Source organism: Balaenoptera physalus (genome assembly GCF_965194825.1).
Source record: "Balaenoptera physalus genome assembly, chromosome: 2".
In the NCBI taxonomy this organism is placed as follows: Eukaryota; Metazoa; Chordata; class Mammalia; order Artiodactyla; family Balaenopteridae; genus Balaenoptera; species Balaenoptera physalus.
In genome coordinates, this window is record NC_138883.1 from 148,960,174 (window position 1) to 148,984,082 (window position 23,909).

At 48.6% G+C, this 23,909-nt stretch overlaps 1 protein-coding gene across 14 annotated transcripts in view; it reads right to left on the minus strand.

Moving 5' to 3' along the window:
* The window catches only part of ENTREP2 (endosomal transmembrane epsin interactor 2), a 398,164-nt gene that overhangs the window by 240,672 nt on the left and 133,583 nt on the right, over nt 1–23,909 (minus strand). Inside the window, exon 1 of one of the 14 annotated variants that reach the window (XM_082448769.1) lies at nt 20,844–22,509. The exons of the other annotated variants lie outside the window; for them this stretch is intronic. The gene's annotated coding sequence lies outside the window, so the exon portion shown is untranslated. Of the gene's footprint in view, nt 1–20,843; nt 22,510–23,909 lie in introns of those variants that run through there. 14 annotated transcript variants of the gene reach the window in all.

The window sequence follows — 23,909 nt, forward strand, 5'->3', positions numbered from 1 at the left end:
AAAACACCCACCTGCACAGACTCTCAAGTCCTACTTAGCCCATACTTCCTCTGGTTCATGGGCCGCAACCACCATGGACACACTGTCTCTGAGGAGAAATGGATTCCGAGGGAAAAGGCTGGGAAAGGAAGAGGTAGGAAAGTGCTGACCACTCCAACGGGGCCCCAAGCTGGCTCAGGAGTTGGCGAGGAAGCCACAGAGATTCACAGGTATGCATGTGGCTCCCCAGGCCAAGGACGGGGCAGACGAAGGTCAGGGCCAGCAACATGGTCCCTCAGGTCCCTAGATCCAAGTGATGGTGAGGCCAACCAACTAGACCTCCAGATGACCTCGACAACACAGGACAGAGAGAGAAGCAGAGGGTGAGTTAGAGATCCTTACTCCATCTCCCCATTGACAGAAGGCTCCATCCACCATGCACATCTCCGTTCATATGTCACCTGCTCAGGGAGAGGCCTTCGCTGAGCCCCAGTCCAAAGCAGAGCCCTGGCCCTTATCTACTGCACTGCAGTTTTATCTCCTTCTCAACACCTGTCACCATATGACATGGTTTGCTTATTTATCACCTGTCTCCCTGCTCCAGAATGTAAGCCCACCAGGCAAAGACCTGGTCTGTCTTGTCCAACACTGCATCTCTATCTCCCAGCACAGGGCCTGGCTCACAGAGCAGGCACTCAGATCATTGTGGATGCATGGATAGATGGATGGATGGGTGGATGGAAGGGTGGATGGATGGACGGGTGAGTAGATGGATGGAAGGGTGGATGGATGGATGGGTGGATGGATGGATGGATGAGTGGATGGATGGAAGGGTGGATGGGTGGGTAGATGGAAGGAAGGGTGGATGGATGGATGGATGGAAGGGTGGATGGGTGGGTAGATGGACGGATGGATGGATGGATGAAAGGGTGGATGGATGAATGGATGGATAGATGGATGGATGGATGGATGGGTGGATGGATGGAAGGGTGGGTAGATGATGGAAGGGTGGGTGGATGGATGGATGGATGGATGGATGGGTGGATGGGTAGATGGATGGATGGATGAAAGGGTGGATGGGTGGGTAGATGGATGGAAGGGTGTTGGATGGATGGATGGGTGTGTGGGTAGATGTATGGGTGGATGGGTGGGTGGATGAGGGAGTGAGGGAGGAAGGAAGGATCACTCTGCACAACCAGGCCTGATCCGACCAGGCTTTAATGATCCTGGAGGTCACCGCCTCCTGCAAAATAGCCAAGGACCCACTCTGAGTCTTGGGAGACGAAACGGACAGTGTCTGATGACTCTGTGCTAGAGGCCGCCAGGGCTGCCCTGTTCCTGGTCTTACTGGCACTGCTCCTAGGAGCTCCCACCCTCCCCAGGTCCTTCCAGTAACTCCCTTTTTGCTTGAATCAGGCAGAGTTGGCTTCTTCTGCCCCCGAATATGCGCCGTTCCAGAAGCGCAAATTACAGCTGAGAGTTATGGGTGCTTATGATGTGCCCAAACTGTGCTTGTTTAATCTCCACAGGGATCTGAGGGGGGAGGGACTGTTATGATCTCAGGAGAAAAACACAGAGGTCTGAGTGGCCAGGAGACTTACACTATGGCCACATGGCTGGTAGCAGGGGAGCCAGCATGTGAACCCAGGCCATCGGCTCCAGCATCCATGTTCTGGACCAGCACACAACTCTCCCTCCTGCTCAGCCACTCTGGCCCCTGCCGGCATGGCTTTATTGTGATGAAGCAGTCTTTCATAAGTAAACAATTCCACATAGTTCATCTTTTTAATGAATCTAAATGTTTACAAATCAGGTCTACTTGTGGGGGCACCTATGGGTCATACGGAATCTTTTACAACTGCTGGATGCAGCCTAGAATCATTATCCTAACAACATATTTCCATAACTCGCCCCAGAAAGATTGTACAGGCACACCTTTAACAAAAATGTAACCCGCAAAGTAAAAGTTACTCTGTGGAACCCTTCCCCAAAATTTATATAATCTATACATAACCATTTCTGTTAGAATTATTTCTAGACCTAAGCAACAGTAAACTCATCAGTTTGATTATAATTTTATAATCCCTGGCATCTCCAGGAGCAGTGTATATGGAGCACAGCCTGAGGAAAATCAGTAAATAAATTAAAAAGCAAAATAAATCGTATAAGCTTATTTTCACAGGAAAAAAAAAATTATATTGCAATTTTTATAAGGGCAAGGAGTGGGAGGTGGAAGCAGAGATCAATCCATTTTCCTCTCACTCCAGGTCTAAGAATCCTCATTTTCTATTCTTCAAATTAATGAAATGAACACAGACCAGTCTGATTAGGAGGTCTGAAATAATGGGAGTACCGACGCATTTGCATTTTCTTTCAATGTGAACAGGCTATTCTGATAGTTAGAAAAACCATGACAAATTGCAGGAGACTTCATCCTTTGTTGCTCGGAAATGGCTCTCTGGCCGTAATATACCGTATCATTGCCAAATGCACCTAGCTTCAAGTGAGAAGCAGAGTGGATGGTGTTAAATATGAAATCAGTGCCATGTTTTCTCAATGTGTCAACCCTAATTCTAAATTAAAGACTTCTGTCAACTCGAAATAACTCCCGTACATTCATTGCCGTTCATAACCGACATGGGAATTTTTTGCAATAAGAATAAAACCCACCTCCAGCCCTGAGCCCTGGCCCTCCCCCTGCACTTGACCAGCCACCCCATTCCTCCGTCTGTCCCTCAAGCACAACAACTGTGCCACGGCTCTCGCGTGGGTTTCCGTTTTGTATTTCAGTTGCTCACCGGTCCTGCCTGGGATGCTCTGCCCCCAGGTCTCCCCTCCCCCGACACCTCTTCACCACCCCAGTCTCTTCTTAAACCTCACTTCCCCCAGGAGGTTCTCCCGAAAAACTGCTCTAGTGTCATCGTCCTCGTCTGTACTTCCTTACACCTGGGGGAGGGGTCTCTGCCTGACCCTCTCCCCCTCAACCGTAAACTCCACTAGAGCCAGGACCCCTAGTCCCCGGCACACACAGCAGGCCTCGGGGACAGCTGCTGACCAAGGCTGCAGGAATCACCACAGCAAGGCCCCGTGCAAATGGGCTGGAAAGAGCACGGGGGGCCTGCTCCATCCCGGCCTCGCCCTCCCCGTCTCCTGCACTCCCAGCTGCCAGCGCAGCACCCGAAGGCCCTCGATCCACACTGCTGGGAGGAGCCCCCAGGCATCCCTGCGGGCCTGGACTCAGGCTGCTCCACGGCTGGTCCAGCACTGACCTCCCGCCTCCTGCCTCCCACCCCGCACCCCGGCTATAAACCAGGCTCGGTCACGCCCCCAGCTCCCCAGGCCAGGCCCCCTGGGTGGTGGCACCTCGAGCCCTCCAACTGTTGGAATCCCCCGGCCCCAGCACTGGTGGCTGTGGCTGTGTCCTCCCCAACATCATCCTGGTGGGTTTCTCCTCCCCCTGAGAACTGGGCCTTTGGGTGCATTTGCACAGCAGTGAGTGACCAGAATCTAATCATGAAATTAATTCCTGCCTCGGAAGGATCACAGCTGCCCCTTTCCCTTTTGATGTTCATTTCTTCTTTGAACTAATGATCAAAGATCTCCTTTGCCCTTAGAAGTCCTAAATGCCAGTGATCATGTACCCATGTTTCTCTCTTCAGGCTGCTCATGTTCATTCACATATCCACAGAGGCCAATTTATTTAATGGTATAAATCTTCTTTCCTGTCGCATAGTTAAAAACGCCTTCTTCCAATCAAGAGGAAATAATTCCCAGAAGTTTCCTTTTCTGACAATGTGGCTCCTGATAACTCGAGAGAGGGTTCCCCCATCACATGTTGGAAGGCAGACCCCACAGCCCAATCCCAGGAGGAGAAGCCTCCCGCAGTTTTCCTTCTTTTCCTTCCCTTCCACTGCTTGTCCCCCAGGGGGAGACCCCCGTGACATCCAAGGAAGTCTTCCACTGGAAAATCTGGGGACCCCTACACTGAAGGAGGTACCGGTCCTTTCTGGCCCTGAGGCCTGTACATCCTCCTTCCCTAAACAGAACCCCCTTAACTTTTCATAAAGAATCAAAAAAGGTGATCCATTTACCTAACGACTCAGAGCCACCAGTCCTGTCACTGAAGCCCCACACCCGGCCGTATCTGTCATCGTAAGACTTATTACTACCAGGCATTATACTGCAGATTGCTTTGCTGGTCGGTTTACTCTCTGCCTGTCTTAGAGAATGCGAGCAGCGGCCCCTGGAAAGAGATGCCTAGAGGACCTGCTGAAGGAACTGATGAACACGTGGCTGCCATGGCTCCGCGAGCACAGCACTTCCCGTGTCTTGGTTTTAGGGATTCAAGAATCCCCTGCCGTCTTTCATGTCCATGGGCTTCCATGACTGCAGAACCCAGCAACCCATGGGCAAATGTCCATGTACTTCATTGTTTCTGCTTCAAAAGAGACTGGTGATCTGGGACGGGCCTGGTATTATCATGAAAGCTTTTAGAAAGACCCGTTTCCCCGACGCAGAGGTCTCCGTGGTCAGTTGTTCCCTGGTTCTTCCCAAACAGGGCTCACATGAGACGCTGTATAATCACCGGGCATTTGTGTGATGAGAACCACATTCTGGCCTTTTATCCACATGCCCCCACCTGTTCAGCGCCCCATGGGAACCCACAGCTGTGCCACGGACCATAAATCAGGTTCAACGTCCCTGAGAGGACCCCAGGCTGTCAGTTACAGGCACCCAGATGCACACAGACGCATCCACACGCTGCGAGCAAACAGCTAAGAAGACAAGAGTCCTGCTTCAGTGGGCTCGACCTGAAGCATCAGTGACCGAATTACTTCCGTAGCATTGCAAAGCCTCAAGTGGGACAAACCGTGTCTCACACCACAAAGAAGACTTGTGTTGAAGATGAACTTTTCACAGTGGGATTCTGGTATAAGATTAACACGACAGCACGGCAGACATGGGCCAGCTGTCACGAGACTCCAAGACTGGGTTTCTCAAAGTGGGAGTTCATGGCGTCCAGGGCATCTCAGATGTGACCAAGGTTGAGAAACTACTCTCAACTCGGGGACACTTTTGTTTCCTGCCACCACACTTTAGGTGTGGCCTGCGGCGTCAAGGGGACTGGACGGCTGGTTTTACTCTTCCCTACTTTCTCCCTATTTGCTCCTCCCTGCTTGACAAACCTGTGTTTCCTCCTTTCAGCGACTTCCCCCCATTTTCCTTTTGAGTGGAGATGGACTTTGACATTTGCGGGGATTATTTTACTTATTTGTTTAACGTATCCTGACCAGCAAGCCCACTCCTGAGTATGTACCCTAGAGAAATGGACAGGTGTTCACAGAAAAACTTGTACACTAACGTTTATAGCAACTCTATTGCTGATTGTCAAAAAAAAAAAAAAAAAAAGACTGGAAACAACCCGAATGTCTTTCCATGGATGAATGGACAAACAGGTTCATTCATACAATGGGATACTACTCAGTAAACAAAGAAATGAACTATTTATACAGTAACAATCTGGATAAATCTCCAAGGCTCTATGCTGAGCAAATGAATCCAATCTCAAAAGCTTACATGCTGTATGAGTCCATTTACATTACTGTCTGTGAAAGACAAAACTACAGGGATAAAGAGCAGATCAGTGGTTGCCAGCACCTAGGGGTTTGGGGAGGTTCATCTATACAGGACAAGCACGAGGGTGTTTTCTGGGGTGATGGAACGATTCTGTATTCCAGCACATGTAAGATATGCTTGTGTCAAAATTCAGAGAACTGTAAGCCCCATGTGTTAAAATTCATTGAACTATACAGTCAATTTTACTGTATAGTAATTTAAGAATTAAAACTATTTTAAAAATCAAAGATACTTCTTCACAGAAAAAAAAAGATCACTGAACACAATCTTTTAAAAATAGTCTATGGAATCTAATTAAGCCAGGAGCCATAATCCACTAGTGTTGTATCTTCAAGCCAGCAAAACCGTGAACTCAGAGATCTGTAGCCCGTCTGCTCACCCGAAAGTTCCAGGGTGGGAGTGTACTTGCCAATTCCAAGTCCTCGAAGAGAGAAAAATAATGCAAATTTCAAGGGAGGACACCCCAGCTCCTCAAAAACCCACAGACGCAGCCAGACCCAGATTTGGGTACATCAACTTGGCACTCCCAGGAAAAAGCAAATGGGGACCACGTTGTCCCAAGGTAGTGCATCCTGGATGGTGCTTGGGGCAAGTTTCCAGTACTGCTTGTTTAACTTTTATGTTTGTCAATATCATCGTTTTCTTTCTTTCTTTCTTTCTTTTTTTTTTTTTGGATGATAAAAATTACTCAAGCCTTCAAAGCATCTTCATAGGATAGTTTTAGAAATTGTCCTTCGGTTCTGATCAAGCTGCCTTACAGGAGGAGAGGAAGATCAGACATAAAAATAAGGCGCTCACTCAGTTTCTTTCAAGATAATGTGATTTTAAATATATATATGTGTGTTATTAAACACTTTGTTATTGATGAGGCAACCAATGTAGTAGACAGGACAATGGTGACAAAGCTAGATCCAGGCCCTGGGCTAAGAACACTCAGGTCCATGGAACTGGTGCAGCTGGTCATCTCACTCAGAGTGAGATCATGTGAATTTCCCACCATTCCATGGGGCAGGAGTTCAGATGCTGCAGGTCTCGCCAACTGTCATTTTCTGTTCATGCACAGGAATCACACTGTAAAACACCTGACCTTCACGTGGAGAAGAAGCACGTCCCTGTTTGATTCACGTGTCACATACTCAAATCATCTTTTCTATGTCAGCAGTATTCCACGGGTCTTGTCTATGTGCATCTGCATAGGCAGAGAACCACCGTGGTCATCGTGAGGAAGTGTGGGCACATAGCCTCCAGGGGACAAGGACTTGGGGTCAGCAGCTTTTAAACTTTAGGAGAATTTTATTCCCCAGAGAAATTCCTATGTGGAATCCAATATTTAAAACAGGCGTTTCATTAGCAGAGATTTATTTTATAAGTTCAAATTTTAAATATTTATTATAGATTCAATCAAGAGAACAGAGATTGGAAAATGGGATTATACAGGACAGCCAAAGTCACACCAGCCCAGGAAGATAATTGACTTCTAAGTTTAATTTTGGTTGCCCAGTATAGAGAAAATTTTGAAAACAGATCGGTTTTACTTGACAATTTTAGGATACTCTTAAATTAAATGAATCCAGAAGTTAGAGTCAAAATACAAGGAAACAACGATTTCAACGCTGAATTGTTAAAATGAACCAGTGCATGGCTTATCCACTAGTTTAAGTAATAATTACTTAGTAGAAAATATTTTTCAAACATATTTGTAACATTATGAGCTGGATTTCCCATAATGTTGTATTTTAAAACATATTACTTCAGGGGCTTCCCTGGTGGTGCAGTGGTTGAGAATCTGCCTGCTAATGCAGGGCACACGGGTTCGAGCCCTGGTCTGGGAAGATCCCACATGCCGCGGAGCAACTAAGCCCGTGAGCCACAATTACTGAGCCTGCGCGTCTGGAGCCTGTGCTCCGCAACAAGAGAGGCCGTGATGGTGAGAGGCCCGCGCACCGCGATGAAGAGTGGCCCCCACTTGCCGCAACTAGAGAAAGCCCTCGCACAGAAACGAAGACCCAACACAGCCATAAATAAATAAAAATTTAAACAAATAAATAAGTTAATTAAAAAAAAAACATATTACTTCAGTACAAACCGAATCTTTAGACAAAATTTCAATCAAATTTACCTTGTTTTCCCTGCTGACTGTAAATCTTTCCAAGGACTCAAAGGCTGGAAGGGAGTAAACTGACAGGATCTGGGGGCCAGGAATATAAAAAATGTCACTAAAACCTTGTTTTAATCTTGAGTTGTCTTTCATATTCTGCTTCATTAACTGTCCCAAACTGAAGCCCAGGAAGATATCCCTGGCTTGCCCTGCAAGTTCTCAGCATCTCCAATCCGTGCGAGAGGCCAGTGGGAAATCAGCTCATTGAAAGAAACTGGGGGCTCTTTCCAGTTCACGATGAGTTCTCAAAGCCTGACATCTGTGGGGGACTGTCAAACTTTCTTTCCTGAGCACGTAAGCCAAAGGCCCAGATTTAAGAAAGAAACCATAATTGCAGTGTTTTTGCAACTCACTGTAAAATATAACAATTAAATAAGTAAATGTTAAAATTACTAAAATAAACTGATTATTTGGATTCTAAGAGGAGATGAGTAACCAGTTCTAAACACAAAAATAAATAAATGTTGAAGGATGTCCTACAAACACAGTCTTCTGTATCAGGTGGCCTGTTTTAAGAGTAAGTGAGCACTTTACATAACATTCCAGCTCTAATTTCTTTTATTATTCAAAATTCTGGAGCTAGATTTAGAGTTTGGATAATTAATAAGATCACCCCTTGCTCTTGCTCCTGATTATCACTCATCAGGGTCCTGTTTGCACTTCCCTTGCAGACTGTAATCATTTATTTGAACCAGTGGCTCATCAGCTCTTCATTAGTGCCTGTAGGTTAGATAAAATGTGCTTGGATTTCCAAAATAAATGCAAATCACATTGGTGTTGGCAGCAAAGAGGTGAATTCCCAGAATATTTTCAAATAAGACAGTTCCCCCCAAGACCGTGGCTCTTGAGTGAGAAAAGTGGTGTCCTCCTGAGTGACCAAGAACTCACCCCCCAATCCAGCCCTGAACATCTACCCTAAAAAAACACTCCCATGGCCACAACCACTGGGCGTCATCTTAGCCCCGGCCTCAGCATACAGGAACATGTCAGTTACTTAAGTAGGAACAAGGAGTGAAAGTCAACAAGAATTCAATACAAAATTTAAAAGCCAGAGTCCCCTAGCTAGCAAGTCAAAAATACAGTTGCCAAGGCCCCGTCCTGGAGAGTCAAACTCAGAAGCTCTAAGAGCAGAGCTGGACACTGGGATCAGTACAGCCTTGAACACAGCAGACCTGGATCCAAACCCTGATCTGGCCTTGAGCAGCTGTGTGTAGACTTACACATCACAAGCTGAACTTGGTGTTTTCATCTTTGAAAAGGGAGATGACAGGACTTCCCTGGTGGTGCAGTGGTTAAGAATCCACCTGCCAATGCAGGGGACATGGATTTGATCCCTGGTCCGGGAAGATCCCACACGCTGCGGAGCAACTAAGCCCATGCGCCACAACTACTGAGCCTGCGCTCTAGAGCCCGCGAGCCACGACTACTGAGCCCACGTGCCGCAACTACTGAGCCCACACGCTCTAGGGCCCACGTGCTGCAACTACTGAGCCCGCGTGCTGCAGCTACTGAAGCCTGTGCACCTAGAGCCCGTGCTCCGCAACAAGAGAAGCCACCGCAATGAGAAGCCCACGCACCACAACGAAGAGTAGCCCCCCTCGCTGCACTAGAGAAAGCCTGCGTGCAGCAACAAAGACCCAACGCAGCCAAAAAATAAATAAATAAGTAAATAAAGGGAAATGACAGCCCACAGCCCCATGGGCAGCAGTGAGATTACAGACGTAATGAAGGGGAGAGCCTCACACAGTCCCACCCCTATGACGGCCCCCCTTATAAAGATCACAGAGGCAACCCACCTGCAGGGGAAAATGGACTTGGAAGATTCAAATGCATTTCATGAGATAGGGGAACAGGCCGAACAGCATATATAGATACAATAAGAATATATAAAAAGGAAAGTGAGGGAATTAGATAAGATTCAGGCGGTGGGCTAACCTGAGTGGGGAGAAGCAGGGGGTTAAATGGGTCCTATTGTGAAGGACCCATTTTGATTGCAGTGGTGGGTTTTATAAGTACTTATGTTTCTAAAAATAATAATGAATTTAATAAGGTTGGCCATGCATGCAATGGTGAGAGAGTGTGTATGAATAAAAGGATTAGGGTTGGACCTGTTTCGTATGCTTGAAGTCCACTTTATTTTTAAAAGTAATATATCAAAAAGAGCAATGTAAGCATACGATTTACATTCATGCAGGCAACAAGCAAAGGAACTAAAACCTGACCCTGAGAACCAGAAGTAGGACTGGGGCTGCAAGAAGAAGGCGAGAAACTTTGACTTTCCATTTTATGCTCTTCAGTATTCAGGATGCCACCGTAGTGCTTTTAAATCATAATAAATACATCTAATCCCTTACATGTGGAAGACTCTAAGGGCTGTGTGTGGCGTGGCTATGCCCTTGGTGGCAGAGTCCTTGGACCAGTCAGTGCCCAGAGGAGAATGCGATTTCCCCAGGCTTCACACACCGCTGCTCTAACACCGCAAAACCCAAGGAGCACAGATGAAGGCCAACTGTTGATAAGAATTAAAAACAGAAATAAAATTCACGAATGTTGATCTGGCACTTAGGTCTGTCTTGAGCCACAAGAACCTTAGTGCACATATCCTTTCAAATTTCCAGGTATTACAACACGTCCTGACTGAGTGAGATGTCAACCAGAAGTAGCTACCCTGCCCCATGAGAGGGTCAACAGGAGTTGGTGCAAAATGACCAAAGTGAGCTCTGCCACCTAATTCTACCTGAGGCCTCAGTTACCATCTGCCCTGCCTTCCCCACGGGACATTACAAACGGGGTCAAAGGAGACAAGATGCTGACAGCCATGTGGATAGCAGAGCAGCACAGGCTGGGAGCTGGAGGTCTGAGATCACGGGGTCAGCGGGCTGGTGTCTCCTGAGGCCTCTCCCCTTGCCTTGCAGACGGCTGTCCTCTCCGTGTCCTCAGATGGTCTCCCTCTGTATGTGTGTCCTAATCTCTTCTTCTCTTAAGGACACCAGTCAGATTAGATTAAGGCTGACTCTAATGATCTCGTTTTTCCTTAATTATCTCTTTAAAGACCCTATCTGGAAATTCAGTCCTGTTCTGAATGTATGGGGTGTTATGCTTTCAACATATGAATTTTACAGGGATACAATTCAGCCCATAACACTGTATAAATGCTGTATGACTGTGATTTTTATGATTTCCTGTGTGATAACTATACCAGCAGGTTGAGACACATATACGTTCGTGTGTGTGTATCTATGTCTGCACACACACATAAAACATTCTCTTCCTACCTCCCCACAGAAATTAATTTCTAAGGTCCTGTTTCATGCCACATAATACTGACCTTGAATTCAACAGATTTCCAAGGAATTTTTACCTTGCAGACAGTTTGGTTTTGTGGCTATAACACCCTTTAAAAGCCATTGTTCTCATTTCTGTTGGTGTGTCTAATTCCCTGAGAAGGTATCATAACACTATGGGATTATTTTATGCCACAATTTTTTTATTGTGGTAAAATTTACACACAGTGGAATTCACAGACCACAATAACACAATTATGTATAAGGTTTGACAAATACATTCACCCTGTAACTAACATCCCAATCAAGATAGGAGAATTTCCGCCCCCCCGGGAAGTTCTCCTGTGCCCTTCCCAGTTTTACCCTCATAGGCAACCACTGTTGCTGGGATTTCTACCACCATTGATGAGCTTTGACTGTTTTTGAACTTCCTTCAATGAAATCATAAAACACTCTAGTTCTTAAAAACTGATTTCTGAACGCATCTTACCCCACCGCATTAATTAATTGTTATAGCTGTGACGTAATTTCCTTTTTTTGTTTTAACACCTGGCGCAGCTAACATGCATGTCACTTTGCACAGAGTACTATATGTACTGAAAACACTTTTATTCTGCCTACAACAGAATAATATTATGCATTAATCATAAAATTTTCTGAAGTAACCTCAAGTTAACATTTCATCTATATAATCATACCACCACTTTCGAACATTAACATGTTGAAAAAGATCACCCCCAAGTCTGACTGGAGAAAACTACAAAACTGGGACGACTGGTGTCACCATAAATATCCAGTTTCCAAAAAATAACTCGGCTCCCATTTTTCACATCCCTGTTCCCCAGCCACACCAAGTCACCCAGGCCTGTCACTATGGGGTAGGCCGGCCCTGGACACAAGGACTCTCCCTGCCTGTTCCCCTCCACCATCCTCAGAGCCCCCCATCACTGCTCCCCACCCCCTGTCTTCCTGAATCCCACACCCCTCTCCTCCAGGGTCTGCTCCATCCCTTCCCACGTCCCTCAGCCTCTCTGCTGTGTCCTTCCACCCATCAGCACACAGACCGTCTCCCCATCCTAAAAACTAACCTTCCCCTGGTTCCTCAAATAATTAAACACAGGAGTACCATATGACCCAGCAACTCCACTCCTAGGTATATACCCAAGGGCAGTGGAAGCAGGGTCTTGAAAAGGTATTTGTCCACCCATGTCCCTTGCAGCATTATCCATAATAGCTAAACTGTGGATGCATCCCAAGTGTCCATCGACGGATAAATGGAGGAACAAAATGTGGTCTATCTGTACAACAGAATATTATTCAGCCTTAAAAAGGAAGGGAACACTGACACCTGCTACAGCATGGATGAATCTTAAGGACATTATCCCGAGTGAAATAAGCAAGACACAAAAGGACAAACATTAAATGAGTCCACTTATATGAGGTCCCTAGAACAGTCAAATTCAAAGAGACAGAAAGTAAAACGGTAGTTGCTGGGGGCTGGGGGGAGGGGAGAATGGAGAGTTAGTGTTTAACAGGTGCACAGTGTCTGTTTGGGACAATGAAAAGAGTTCTGTGTGTGCATGCTGGTGGCCCACACTAAGTGACTCATAACCCAACTGCCCAAGCCAATGGACCATTCTAAGAAATCAGTAGAATTTGATGCTGTTTAGCAAGTTCCATGCTGTAAACCCACTGCTGCCTTGGCTCTTCCCCACGATCCCTGAGGGACAGTTGTGTGTGGGTATGTGGGTGTGAACACACTTTATAAATAAGGCTGGGCACGCGTTTATGAATACACACGTGTGTATCCCATGCTCGCACAGCTCTGTTTGTGGGCCATTTGCTCCCACTGCCAGGCACCGTGCCGGTCAGTGTTCACAAGAGACCATCTCATCGAATTCCCCAAATCATCCTATGTTGTTTCCTGACTCTCTGCCACCATCTCCAGTGATTCTTCCTTGCTTTCTTTCCTGGCAGTGTCACATGGTAGTCCCTCGGGGTTCTGTCCCTCGCTATCTTCCCAGGAGAGCAGAGGAGCTCAGGCACCCCCTTGGCCCCCTGCTCTTTCTGTGGCAATGGCTCCGAGTCTTCCTCTCCAGCCTGGGCCTCTGCTGAGCTCCAGACACTCCCACCATGTGCTCACCCCACTTACACATGGATCCCCCCTAGACTCTCAAACTTGACACAGACAACACCAACACCATTCCCTCTCCAACATCTGTGTTTCTCGTTCTAGAAACCTCTCTTGTCTCACAGTTGTTCATTTGACTCAAAATCTCACTGGTTTATAGGAATAACAGTCCATTTCCCACCTCCCGATCAGTCCCCGGGGATTGCAGTGGCTCAGGTTCACGCTGTCCTCCCTCCAGGACGAGGCTGGGGGAGTGGCCACTCCCGCCACGTGGTTCATCACTAAACGAGGACAAGAGAGGGTGAGCCAGGCGCTGGCTCCTGGGGCTCCCGCTCAGAAATGATGGAGCCTCATCCTCGGGGACCGGCCACCCTTACCCCTCTGGGAAGAGCCCTCGGCTCCCTCAGGCACGAGATGCTCTGCATTTGGTCCACAGTGAAGCCTCCAGCACATCTGTGGGAAGACAGGACCCAGCCAGAAGTCCCTGGGTCAGATCATTTTTGCCTCAAATTCCATTCATTCACTTGTATTTATTGAGAACCAAGCAGCAGTGTTCAAGGGGCCAGGGACACACCAAGGAAAAAGACAAAGATCCCTGCCCTCAGGGAGTGCACACCTGGGCAGGAAGCGACAAAGCAATGGATGTAATAAATAAGTAAGTTATATGGTATGTCAGGAGCTACAGGGAAAGCGGGGAAAAGCAGAGTGAGGTGAGAGGGATCAGGACACCCACGGTGCGGGGGACGGGGCACACAGAGCTCAGTAGACAGGGAATCTCACACTGTATAGATTGTGGTCCATGGAAATACACTAGACTTACGAACAGCTACCAACACTGACACACGAGGTCATCAAGATACGGATTTTATCTTTTCATCTCAACCTTGACAACCTGTGATAATGGAAGCGCTCACGGCAAGAAAAGACTCCCCGTCTGGGTCCTGATGGAAGTGTTTGCACCTGGTGATCACCCCATCTCCCCAGTGTAGATCCACTGTCAAGAAAGGGGCAGGATGCGTTCGGAATAGGATGCATCCATGTCTCCAGGTGAACCTTATATAAATCAGATAAACCCTGTGAACGTTGGCGTGGGGAGATGACTGTCCAAACCAGGTACGTGGGGCCCCCTGAGGCATCACGTAAAGGTCAGCAGCTGCCCCAACAAGCCCCCCACTAACCTGGGAGGCTGTGCTCTACCAGCTGTGAGAAACAGCCCCTGGAACCCGGCCCTGATTAGAATGTTTCTTCTTGAAGAAATCATATTTCATTTGTAATATCAAAGACAGGGAACTCTGGGCCACGGTCAGCAGCGGGCTCTGCTGAGAACTGGTTCTTCTCGGCAGTTTGTCCTGATTTTCAGCAAAACAGGCCCCGGTGGCCACACAGGTGTCCACTCACAGGATGGCACAGTCAGGGCAGCAGCCTGGGCCCAGGCCAGACAGAAACCACGGGTGGTGACCAACTCCCTCTCCCCAGCAGCCCTTTCAAACCAGGGCAGCATCTGGGAGGAGACACACCTCGCGTTCTCATCCACTTAGGAACAGAGTGTAGACATGGGTCCTGGCAACTGGGAGGCCCCAACGCACTTCTGGGCCTAAAGGGGGCAGAGGTTCTGGTAGCCTTTACAGCTGTCACTGTTCCCACGGTCATCCCTCAGGGGCGGCTGCTCACCAGCTCCCCTGTGCTACACAGGTGAGGGCGAAGGGGTCCCCAGCAGCCACTGTCGTGGGCATCCTGCAGACACTGCCGAGGCCACCAGTGCACACAGGGGAACCGAGGTTCTGACCAGCTCTCCCCCGGACCAAGACCTTCTCCCTGTGCTGGGGTCTCAAGCATGCCCACCGCATTCCCAAACACCAGAAATGCAGGGAAGAAGCTCTGCCCTGGGAATGAGTGAGTTAGGAAGAATCAAGGAGCAGGATCAAATCGTCATCTGTTAGACCATCAAAACAGCCTCCGGGCAAGGCCATGGCTCTGATGGGTGTTCCTCACTCAATGATGGCTAGATGACTAGGTGTGGAATGCATGACCTAACGGCAAACCCTTGAGCGAAGACAGCTAGAGAGGCAACACATCTCTGAAAAGAGGACACGTGGTCCTGTACTGACCACTCGTAGGCCGAGACCTTGACTCTAGAGAAGGGAGGGACCGTAGCACCAACAAGGTTGAAGTACGGATGTGCTGGACCTCAGACAAAGACCATGGAAAACAAAGCTGTGGACCGATGCTGCCCCCCCTGCCTCCATCCTCACAGAGGACCCATCTGCTGGGGAGCCAATGCGTGCAACAAGCACTGTTTTCCCAGAGACCACCAGACCACCAGACCACCTTCGCCTGGGGTGGCTGTGTGACCCCGTTCTGGCTAAAGAGATGCATGTGGAAGTCTCCTATGGGGCGCTTTGAAGACTTTTTCTTCCCTGAAACAGGTGCTTTCTGTTTCCAGGTCTTGCTGCCCAGCAGACATATGATGGGGATAGGTCACCCTGCTGTAACCCTGAGACCAGAAGCGTGGGGCAGAGCCCAATGCTGAAAGCGGCAAGCAGAGAGGAGGAGGAGCCTGGGTCCCCAGTGGCTCCATGAGATAGGGAGAGGGTAGAATCAGCCTTTTCTTTACGGTTCACATTGTTTCACTTCCGTCCTCATTCTCTATGGCTGTTGTGACAAATTACCGCAAAGTCAGCAGCTCAAAGCTACACAAATTTGTCATCTTACAGTTCTGTAGGTTAGAAGCCAGAAACGGGTCTCACTAGGCCGAAATCAAGGTGCCAGTAGGGCTGCGTCCTTTTTGGAGGGTCTGGGATGAAGCCATTTCCCAGCCTTTTCCAGCTTCTTCCCACACTTCTTGGCTCACAGCCCCTTCCTCCATCTGCAAAGCCAGCTGTGTGGTCTCTCTGACCCCTCACCATAGCCACATCTCCTTCCAGCTCTCCTCTTCTGTCTCCCTCTCCCACCTAGAAGGACCCTGGGCTCAGCCAGATAATGCCGGGCAACCTGTCTTCTCAAGGTCAGCTGATCAGTAACTTTAACTCCATCCACATCCCCTTTGCCGCGTAACCTAAAAGGTCCCCAGGATTAAGATGTACACATCTGTCGGGGGTGGTGGTGGTGGTGGCTATTATTCTGCCAACCACAAATTCTTACAATAAGCATAAACTTCTGTAACTGGAAACACAAGTCAAATAATTTAAAATTATTTTTTAGGTTCCACATATCAGTGGAAACATACAGTATTTGTCTTTGTCTGACTTATTTCACTTAGCACAATACCCTCCAGGTCCATCCATGTTGTTACAAATGGCAAAACTTCATTCTTTTTTATGGCTGAGTAGTAATCCATTGTAGATACACACCACATCTTCTTTATCCATTCCTCTGTCGTTGGACATTTAGGTTGCTTCCATGTCCTGGTTACTGTAAATAGTGCTGCAATGAACATTGGGGTGAATATGTCTTTTCGAATTATGGGTTTTCTCTGGATACATGCCTCGGAGTGGGATTGCTGAATCATATGGCAACTCTATTTTTAGTTTTTTAAGGAACCTCCATACTGTTCTCCATAGTGGCTGCACCAATTTACATTCCCACCAACAGTGTAGGAGGGTTCCCTTTTCTCCACATCCTTGTCAACACTTGCTATTTCTTGTCTTTTTGACAATAGCCATTCTGTTAGGTGTGAGGTGATATCTCATTGTTGGGACCATGATCCAACAAATTAGAAAAGTAATCCAACTTTTGAAGCACACTGAATCAAGTAAGCCATCGAAGATTTTCGCAGAGAAAAGAAGCCGTTGTGGCTGGATGAGGCTGAAACACATCTAAGCACCTGTGCTACCCAGCAGACGCGCCTCCCCCTCACCAGACGCATGGTGCGGGGAGTTCTGAGCAGCACACAGCTTCATGATCTGCCACTCATGAAGGGTCCCCTCACTACCACCCACTTCCCATCCCATCCAAAAAGTATCCAGGGGGCTTCCCTGGTGGCTCAGTGGTTAAGAATCCACCTGCCAATGCAGGCGACACGGGTTCGATCCCTGGTCCCAGAAGATCCCACATGCCGCGGAGCAACTAAGCCCGTGCGCCACAACTACTGAGCCTGAGCTCTAGAGCCCGTGAGCCACAACTACTGAAGCCCGCGTGCCTAGAGCCCGTGCTCAGCAACAAGAGAAGCCACTGCAATGAGAAGGCTGCACACCACAACGAAGAGTAGCCCCCGCTCGCCGCAACTAGAGAAAGCCCGCGCGCAGCAACGAAGACCCAACACAGCCAAAAAATAAATTAAAAAAAAAAAACAAAAAAACTTATCCAGGTTCTTGAATAACTTTTTAGTTTCTTAAAAATAAGGCGAATGTAATTTCCAATTATTTAAGTTTTCCATTTAATAAATATAGTAACAAGGTCCTTTCCTTTCTTTCTTTTATGGAATTATAGTTGACCTACAATATTATATTTGTTTCAGGTGTACAAAAATATGGAACACTTCACGAATTTTCATATCATCCTTGCACAGGAGCCATGCTAATAATCTCAGTATCGTTCCAATTTTGGTACAGGTGCTGCTGAAGTGATCACAAGACCCTTTGCTTTCTAATTTTAAGCTGCCAGGTGTGCTTGTAAAAACACTGGCCTGCAGGTGGATCGTTTTTCTGTCTGGACACAAGCCCTCCTTAAAACAGCACAAAGGGAGGAAACGACATCCCTCGTGAACAGTGGGGGCTTGCAGACGTGAAGCGAAGATACACAGTGGACATTCAGGAGTCCCTGTGGCTGGCACCCGTCAGCCCTTCAGCCCTGACGTAGGGATGCTCCTGATACGGAATTCACCTCCTTCAGGAACCTCAGAATCGGTACCCGGGCACCAAGCAGGGCAGCTCTGACTGCCTGCTGTGGAAAGTCGACCTGGGTCACAAAGTCCACTCTGTACTGTACCCTAAATGGCATTAGTGACTCTTTCCGCCAGTGCCCTGGCGTTGAGCGTTGATACGACCAACATAATCGTATGCGTGATGCTCACAGGCAGGCAGAGAAACCATCAACAAACGAAAGTGTTCATCTCAAGGACCAAAAGAATGCAGAGCTCTATCTTTTCGAATCAGTAATGAAACAGTTCACATGCAAGCTTCTGAAAACTCTTTCCCATGATAAATTTTGCGTTGCCTCAGTAAAGCTGAAAATGAGACGGCTCAACCAGGAGGATTGGATTTAATCTCACTTTCTCCATCCGCTTCTCCAGGTAGCTCACACTATTTGAAATTAGCTTTGGAAAAAGTAATCTGAAAACATCTTTGAAAATAGAAGATACACAAATACAACGTGGGTTTTCCAGAGATGATGACCTAGGGACACTTAACTCAAAGAACACCATCCCCTTGTCCTCCCCCTCCCCCAAGGCCCCCGAGGCCACCTGCAGACCGCACCCTCCCTGCTGGTCAGTAAAGGAGAGCCTGGCCTCAAGGAGCTCAAGGCAGCAGACCCTCCAAGCCACCCCCAAACGCGTGCACCTGGTCTCTGATTCTGAGGCTCGCTAGATCGAACAACACACCTGCTGGGAATTTTGGGGAAACACTCCTTCATGTAAAAACAAACACTGTTCATTTCGGAAATGGCTCAAAAGAGATAAGAGAGGATGTTATTACGGTCACTGCAGGATGGGCCAGATGAGAACGAGAACCGGACATTAAAGCGTAGTTGCCAAACTGGGCTTTTCCTTTCATCTAGGAAACTGATCTACCCCAGCCAGAGGGGTCTGACTGAAGATGAGAAAGGAAAACACTGAGGTCCGGGGAAGCAGGGCAGCCTTCGCACAGGTCTGGAGCCTCCTGTGACATCTGAACGAGGATCAGAGGGGCAGGCAGCAGGTTGCGACGGCCTCCACGAAGGGACACATGTGAGCAGAGGCCCCGGGGAGGCCCGAGAGGGTGGACCACCTCTGGGGAGACGGAAGACTGCAGCGCTGGCTGGACACGGGAGGAGCGGGGGAAGGAGACTGGCCGGTGAGACGCACACAAACACCGACAGCTCTCTACGTTCATGACATGCTGAACGTGGGTCATGACCCCTTATTTACTCTATAGAACAGACACTCAGCAGCATAAGTTACCAGTATGTCTCTCATCCTCAAGGACCACTAAAGCACAGAAGATGAAAAATGACGAAAACTTTACGATTAGAGAAGAAAACAGATCTCATACCCACAGCTACACTTTGAACCCATTACCAAAATGATGTGCTGACTTCGGACTCAAGACCTTTATTTACTATTTTTACCATCCTCAAAGATTCTGTATCACTTTATGGTTTAAGTAGCCAAACACTCTGTAGATTATTACACATGAGGAGGAGAGTTCTCCATCTTTTAAATGTACTTTCAATTATGCTGAAATCACTTGTATGAAGGAATGTTGACAGCTCTGAATAAGAAAAACCATCAGCACTTGCCCAAATGCCCGTTCCCCCGGGTGGCTCCCAGCAAGCCCCAGTGACCCCGTCACAATCCTCCTGGGGCCTGGAAAGAGCACAAGGGTCCCTGGGTACAGGGCTGAAGTGCTGAGGACAAGGAGGTGGCAGCTCCGAGATCTCAGCCCTCACCTGGCAGGGCCACAGGATTTCTTCACATCTCCCCACCCGCTTCTGCCTCATTCCATAAAAGTCTCTGGGACCAGGCCAGCCACTAGCTCAGCTGAACATCCCGCAAATCCAGCACACGGACCACTCAGGCGGTCACCACCAGAGCTGACCGGGGTCCATGGGACGCCAATGAGGGGCCGGTAAAAAGTTGGGGACGTCCAACCAAGGAGGAGGAAAAGGGGCCAGGGCAGCTGTGGACGATGTGGCGTGACTGGGCAGAAAAGCTGGTTCAGGAACAGCCGGGCAGCTCCCCCTGCCCACCCCAGGAAGGTCCTCACCGTCTGTGAGGGACCGAGATTGCAGGCTGGACCCTGCAGGCATCCCTCGAGGGGCCCCCGTCCAGCCCATCCCATGCCAGTGCCCTGAGAAGGTCTGCTCCCTGGGAGACCCGCTCACTGGCAATGCTGGCCTGGAGGCAATGCTCAAATAGACAATTACAAAGCTTAGTCTTCATTTAAGGGTTTTAAAAAGCGTTTCTTGAAAAAAACAGACAAGTTCTAGAATATGAAATGCCTGTTTTTTTTATATTGTTACCTTGGCTCCTTTGAAATGCGTATTTTCTAGCTTCATCTTGTAGACTTTCTGACAGAGACAACTCTCAAATAACTCCCTAAACCCAGACTGGAAGAGTTTAATACACATTTCATTTACACCAATGCACACACATCTAGTGGTTTAAGGTTGTCCCTGGCTGTTTGCTTTTCAGCAGCCCTGAGTCAGGAGCTGATGGACCCACACTGCCCCAACGCCCACTTCCACGCAGGCAACGTGGGCAAGCGGATGGCGGGAAACCCCAGGCGGCAGGGATTTTGAGCAAGAAGTAACCAGAACAGGTAACCCAAGACCCTCAGCTGCCAGGAGCCTTGGAAACACCGGGGGGGGGGCCCTCTTGTCACCCTGCGACACAACCAACTTTGGCTAAGAAGACGCTGAACCTGGAACACAGAGGACCTTTGGGCTCTAACATTGCATTTTTCTAAGCGGACTCTGACATCAGGGTCCCTCACACTGCACCAAACGAAAGTCCTACCTGCCTCGGCTTCAGAAGGCAGATCCGAAGAAGAAGGAAGGAAATCCTGCTGCTGCTCGGGGGGGCGTCTGTCCATCCTCCAGACGTGGGTACCGCTCCCCAAGCTCCCCACCTCCTCCTGTCTTCTTTCCTTAAACACTTTACTACCGGGAGCTATCACCTCTCAACTATAGAACCGTTTCTTTCATCTAAAGCAATGTATTTAAGGGGTGCCTCACATAACACTCAAAGACAACCCCCCAAAGCAAGCAGGGGGTAAGAGGACGGGGCAGTCATGCCCCCTGAGAAGTGGAGGCGGCCGGAAGTGGGAGCGGCCGGAAGTGGGAGCGGCCGGAAGGGGGGCGGCGGGAAGTAGGGGCGGCAGGAAGAGGAGGCAGCAGGAAGGGTCAGCAGGACCTAAAGCCAGGGGCCGGGTCAGGCTGGAGGAGCCGCAGGAAAAGTGAGCAGAAATGGGTGAAACAGCCCAGAGGAGCCAAAAGGAAATTAACTGGAGGACAAAGACCCAAACAATGAGCCGACAGGAAAGGAACCGCGCCCCACCCCCCTTCCTCCCAGCCTTGTGACAGTCAGCGGGGGTACTGACCGCACACAACAGAAGGATGGGACCAGAAATATCCCGGGTTTTAAATGCCAGGTCAATGCTACACCAAGGGACCCCTGAGAAGACAGCCACGGTCACCAGCTGTCACCAGACGGGATAGTGCAGGGAGAGAAAACTTAGCAACGTCCCCAAAGGCAGAGATCACAGGGCTTTCATGTCCAGCCGACACTTTCATAACTGTGTCCTCAGAGTGGGGGTGGGCATGGAGGGGTCACTGAAGTTCAAGTCTATTTACAAACCTCTGTCTTCGGAGGGACTAAAAACACACATTGACCTAACTGAGAGGTTAACCATGGGTGTATGGCCCTGACTTCAAAACACAGGGAACACTCAGTCCTGCTGAGTGGAATCTTCGCAAGGGTCCGTGGACTCCACCTCTGGGAAGCAGACACCCAGGGAGGGGACTGGTGGCTGTGTCCTGGGGCCACAGAGAAGGGACAGGCCTTGGCTGATGCTCCAGGCCGCCTTTGTGTCCAGTTTTGACAGTAATACATCCTCCAGGAAGGACGTGGCGAAAACACAGAAAAGAATATAGGAAATAATATCCGTCACCCCCTGGAGATAACCACTGTTCATGTTTTGACCTGGTTCCATTCAGGCGTTTTTTTTTCCTGCACACATGCATTGTGCAAAACTGGAATTCTACTGTAGCAGGAATCTTGATGTGTTTGTTTAACATAACATGAGGATTCCCCCAGGCCACTGAATATTCTTTGAAAATATGCTTTTAATGGCCATATAATTTAGAAATGACTACTATAACCATTCTGCTATTGCTAGAGATTCAGGTGGCTTCCAATTTCCAACTAAGATAAATAAAGCCACAGTGAGTATCCTCACACATACATTTTATTGATATCCCTGATTTTTGTATAAACCCTTCAAAAGAGGATGACTGAGTCAAAGGGTATAAACATTTGTTTCCCACAAGATTACACCCATCGACATTGCCTCCAGTGGGTATGAGAGCATTTATCCTCCTATATGCTGGCCCACACTGAGGATAAATATTTGAAAGACCTTTCACCAGTTTGGTGGAAAACGAAGGAAGGAAGGAAGGGAGGGAGGGAGGGAGGGAAGAAGAAGTGTTTTAATTTGCATTTCTCTGATTACTTGTGGGGTTCATCACTTTTCTGTTTATTTGCCTTTCATATTTCTTCAGTGACATGCCAACTAGAGTTTGTTGCAGACTTTTTCCATCTGATGGTAATGTGTTCCTATTGATTTATGACTGCTTTTAGTATAATAAGGATGGATTGGCAGGTAGACAGTGTTATGTCCTGACTTGCCAATTCTGGTGAGGCACACAGGATGCTAATGCATTTGTGGTCAGCTGTTCCAATCTTTCCCTTATTATGTCTTCCACGCAAGTAGAGTGTCATGGTCCTTCAGCCGGGAATCCAACCCCGGGCTCCCCCACTGCGTGACCCTCTCTTTGCCTCAATTGCCTTGATTGAAAAAGGAAGATAATGAGAGTGCATTCACTACATGAGGTCAGTATGGCAGACAATCTGGTAGCTGGCCCTGAACGACCCGTCTCCTGGTGTTCACATGGAACCCCTTCCGGTCCAGCCTGAGGAGTGCCCAGGGGCCTGCCCACAGCCTCCGAGTGAGCTTGGAACCCAGGTCCCCCTGCCCTCCCCGGGCAGCACCTCGAGATGACGCAGCCCCGGCTGACACCTTCACTGCACCCTGGGAGACCCTGACCCGAGGACCCGGACAAGCCGTGCCCAGATTCTGACCCACAGAAACTGTGACGTACGAGCGTTGGTTGTTTTCCGCTGCTAAGTCTAGGGGGGGTTTTTTATGCAGCAGGAGATAACTAACACATGATACACGGAAGGTACTCAGAAGAGTGCCTGTGGCAGATTGCAAAATAGTCTAGCGGACGGCCACTCCTCCCATGAAAAGACGGAGTCCTTCTCCCCGCCTGGAGCTGGGCTTGACTGTTAAGTTGCTTAGACCAAGAAAGCAGAGGCACAGGTGAGGCAGAGACCTGAAAGGCACCTGCACATCGGGGCTTGCCCTCTTGCTACTCTCAGAACCCACCACCACCCTGCGAAGGAGCGCCCCCTGCAGGGCTGAGACCACGTGGCCAAGTGACCCCTGATGTGCCCCCAGCTGACAACCAGCCCCACTAGACATGCAGGAGGCCAGCCCTGCAGACCCCTGAGTGGGCCCAACTAGAGAGCCACCCGGCTACACCCAGCACACATTCCCACCCCAACTCACGGGCTGAATGAGTTGCTGTTGGGAAGTTCCGGGGTGGTTTGTCATGCAGCACTTGCTGACTGACAGAGCTGCCATTCTCATTACCACTACTGTTATTCTTTAGGGCTCAATTAGACGGCCACTCATATTTCTTGGCAGTGCATTTATGCTTTTACTTTTTACGTTATCCACTGGAAACTTACTGTGGTGTATGATGCTAGGTGAGGACCTAACTTAATGTTCTGCCACTCAGC